The following is a 4303-nucleotide window of genomic DNA, read 5'->3' on the forward strand; positions in this document are numbered from 1 at the left end:
CTCGAGTAAATATATAGGGGCGTAAACAAAGCAAACAATACCGTTATTTGAAAAGATCAGGGCTGTGACATCTTACATTGTGGTCACAAATGACCGCAATTACTGTAGTTGTTCAAATTTTAAGCCTAGCGTATTGACCTGCATAGGAGAAGTTATGCACAATATCACAATTTTCATTCTCTCTCCAACTTCCGGTGGCGTGATGGATAGATGTAGCTGCCCTGTTATCACTGCTGCTTGTTACGACAGCTGGGACGGTCTCGGGCCTCAATTCCCTCTGTTACTGGAGGCGTTTCTTCGTTGGATGACGTTAACCAATCATAGACCAGAAAAAGCGGTACCCTTGTTCCGTGCTCCTCTATCATAATTCCGACGCCCGTGATTGGCCACACAGTTATCTAAGGCGCCTCGTGGATTCTCGTTTTTTGAGGCAAAAACGGGTATAAATTAAGAGCGAATGCAGGCGATGTTGCACTGCTCTTCACCGCTTCCAGGCAGCACAATGTAAGCGACAATTTTGTATTCATTGCTTTATTAGCTGATTTGAGAGTTCAGTGTTCATTTTCTGTTTCAACGCGCATAGTCACAAAAGATGTTTCATGTGTGAAAAATTCCGATGCGACAAGTGACAAATGCAGAACAACAAAATAGTTGCCTTGTGTTTGAAACTGTCAGTTATATTGTGCACTTTGCTTTCTTTTGTGAAGGGGGCAGTAAGACAGTTCGCCTGCCGTCTCATTGACGATAATTCTTAATATATTATCTGGAATTACACGACGTTCAGGTTTAATTCTGGAAAGGGTCATGAAAAAAACACCATTAGATGACTTCCTTACAGTGATGCTAATAATTATTAATTTTATCTTAACGCAGCCATTTTCCCTGAATCAACCATGAACTGCAAAGCATTCCTGGCAGCTCTGGCTATCTTCGCCATTCTGGCAGCAGGTGAGTGCACTAGATGTCCACCCTTTCATCTAACTTAGTGCGGTAAGCTGCATAAGAAAGTGGTGCATAAAATAATGGTGAGATAGTTTACTCCGACTCTTATTAATTTAGTTGCTTTGTGCCCTTTAATTGCTTAAATAAACCTCTTCGACAACACCATTATACGCCGCCTCATCAAACCTCGGAAAAATTCAGAACGCTTCACTTTGGCCTCTTTCTCATAAAAATTGTTTTCCATTCTAGTAAAATGGCAAAGGGTAGTGGATGGCGTGCCTGAAAATCCAAATGAAAGGAGATCGCTAGCTAGAATCAGCTAACGGCGGTAAGGAAATTCGACTCAAAATCTTAGTCAAGATCATTTTGTTTGGCACAGAAGCTGCAATGCTGCGCGGCTAGTGGAATTATGTGTGCAGAATACCTCGCATTTACCTGTCGCAGGAAAGCTGCCTCGCGATAAGCTGTAAAAAATTATCACGCTTGTAACGTGTCTCGCATGAAGTACCGCAAAACAATCTTGGCTACTCATTCGATGACCTTTCAGTGTTTTTTTTTTATGTATTCTTCACCGCACAGCTCGTATACTATTTCTCGGCAATAGTAAGGGCTTTATGCCTAAAAAATGTGAAACTTATTTAAAGAATTTTAAGGCACTTATTGCATGAAGAGTGCTCTGAAATGTCTGCGGAATTTGTGGAATGTGCCTTGTCAAACTTGTTGAAAAATTTGCATCACATAGTATTTGCCTATCCAACAGTATCACGCTCTATTTTATGTCTTTCAAATGTATGAGTTCGCTTTTTCTATTCCAATATTTAGGCTGTCCCTTATAGCATTTTTTAAACGCACACAGCGCACATGGGCCAGCTTTTGTCCTTCCAAACCCGACAACCAACTTAAAGCAGCGATTCTGATACGATAGTACACCAATTGCTGTACTTAAGTACAGTGGACTGCGGCGAATACACTGCTGAGACACATGCAATCCTTGCCAAAGTTTCGGAGCTATTGTATTCGTGAATCACAAGCGTACCGATATCCACACCACGGCGTAAAATGGCAAGCCTGGGTAGGGTCTACTAAGGCTGACATCATTTTCTCATTGCTCAAAAAAATTGCCCTCTCGAAATAGCCATCTTGGCTCCACGGGGCTACGTCACATTTTTACTGTGCTGTGCGTTAGGATGCTATTCTATTTAATTCCCATTACGCCGGTATCTACTTCATTCTCCTCAGACCTTCTTCAAGCATGTTTTTGTGCGTACGCACCAATAGTGGCTGCTACATTCTACCCGAAAACTGTACTTTTTTTGTGGGACGAGAGATACATGACGAAATTAAAGTTATCCTTGCATGGCAATGATCCCGTGCACGCTTAACTTACACCAACAATACTGTTTGTGCTAAGGCACCTCGGCCTGCGGTGGCGATGGCCATGGCGAGTCCGGAAGATGTGGCGACCACGGCCGCAGCGACCAGGGGACTCCTGAAGCCCGCCAGGACAGCGCAGCGTCCGGTGGAGCGTCTGCCCGCTGCGATGGCCACTCTGGCCGCTGCGACGGCTAGTTGGAGAACATTATCTTTCGCAGAGGAGTATTGAGGAAGTGCTCGCGTTGCAAGTAGAACATAGTGCAGATCTCCAACGTTTGCTGACAGGATGAATAAATATATTCGCCTAATTTCACAGCTCCTTTCGCGCCCTGAAATAAAAATAAATAAACCCATTTTTTTTGTCTTTGTTAACATTCTTCGCGATGGACTTCATTTGCTCTTGTACGGCAAGTGATGAAAATTTCTTTAAAGGATCACTCAGGGTACTCTGTGAAGTGCCAATGTGCAGCTTGACGGCGCTCTCGCAGAAGCGTGAGGTTTTTGGTTGCCTGTGTGACTCGACATTAATCCTGATTACACTTGTGAAGCCGTGCCTACGGTAAAGAACATTAACAGGCAGTTCGGGATTAGCTCTTCTAGTACCCTTGGCTTCTAACACGTTGTGCATTGCTTTCGACATTAAAAACTAGCTGGCTTTCATTCGTCGCAAAAGCATTTGGGTTCCTTTTCAGATTGCTGGTACATCAAGTTGTAACTTTGAATTCCAGCGATAGTGCATGTTTGATAATTGTCTATGTAACTATTTTTCTCACAATTAGTCATTTTTGAACACACCTATCTACGTGGGCTTGTTTTTTTTCTTCGTAAATTGGAGTTCGCATAGGTACCCTGTGTTGGCCGAGCCAAGGATGCATCATATTGTTACATTAGGCGGTGCATGCATAAGGAAGGAAGAAGAAGAAGCTCTTGAGTTTTTGTGAAGAAGACGACGGTCGAGCAGTGTCGGCTGGTGCCTGCAGTAAACGCCTGTGGTTTTAAAGCCCTGTTTTCCGTGTCCGCTCTCTGCAATCCCAAGCGGAACTACCCCGTAACATCTTGGTGGAGGTGCTTTCGATCCCCCTGGCCACAGCTCCTCGTATTTCTGCGCCAGAAACCTGGATTTGCGCAGTGGACGCCATCTCCCCGGACTCACACCACCGACTGCCACAGTAAGCATGGCTTCCCAGGACACATCTCCCGCTCCGGACACTCCAGCTGCCCACATGGTCTTAACCAAAATCCGCCATCCGCCTATTTTTAACGGCGAAGACAAGACGGATGTTGAAGATTGGCTCGACGAATACGAAAGGTGCGGCAAGAATAACCGTTGGGATGCTAGCATAATGCTCGCAAACATCATCTTTTATCTCGCGGGAACTGCGAAGACCTGGTTTACAAACCACGAACAGGAGATGCCTACTTGGGACATCTGCAAGCAAAAACTTCAGGACTTGTTCGGCAAGCCAATTGGGCGAGCTCTCGCAGCCAAAAACGACCTGGCTACTCGCGCTCAATCGTCAACCGAATCTTACCTTGCCTACATACAGGACGTCCTCGCCCTCTGTCGAAAGGTAAACACCTCCATGACCGAAGCTGACAAAGTGGGCCATATACTTAAGGGTATCGCCGATGACGCATTCAATATACTTATCTGCAAAGACTGCTCTACGGTGGACTCAGTCCTGCAAGTGTGTCGCCGTTTCGAACAGGCGAAGCAGCACCGCATCGTCCATCGGTTTGCGCGCCTTCCCAACACGGCGACTACATCCTCATGCGACGATCTGCCCACTTTGCAGCAGCCTTCAAGTCAGAATAACCTCACTACCATCGTCCGCAGGGAAATCGAGGCCTTGACTCCTGTTCCACTTACAGCACCTCCTGCAGAGGCAACAATAGCTATGATACAGGCTGTTGTCCGCCAAGAATTCGCGAATGTGGGCCTCGTTTGCAATCCTACCACGCCACCCCCTGCACCACAGCCAATTCC

At 45.7% G+C, this 4303-nt stretch overlaps 1 long non-coding RNA gene across 1 annotated transcript; it reads left to right on the plus strand.

Annotated features, from left to right (window-relative positions):
* Positions 1-880: 880 nt before the first annotated feature.
* LOC149362568 (uncharacterized) lies at positions 881-2511 on the plus strand. The gene is made up of 2 exons (XR_016288213.1): positions 881-948; positions 2354-2511. It is a non-coding gene; the product is annotated as an uncharacterized LOC149362568 (long non-coding RNA).
* The last annotated feature ends 1792 nt before the right edge of the window (positions 2512-4303 follow it).

The sequence above is a fragment of the Amblyomma mixtum genome, chromosome 2 (genome assembly GCF_055824585.1).
Source record: "Amblyomma mixtum isolate Tamu chromosome 2, ASM5582458v1, whole genome shotgun sequence".
In the NCBI taxonomy this organism is placed as follows: Eukaryota; Metazoa; Arthropoda; class Arachnida; order Ixodida; family Ixodidae; genus Amblyomma; species Amblyomma mixtum.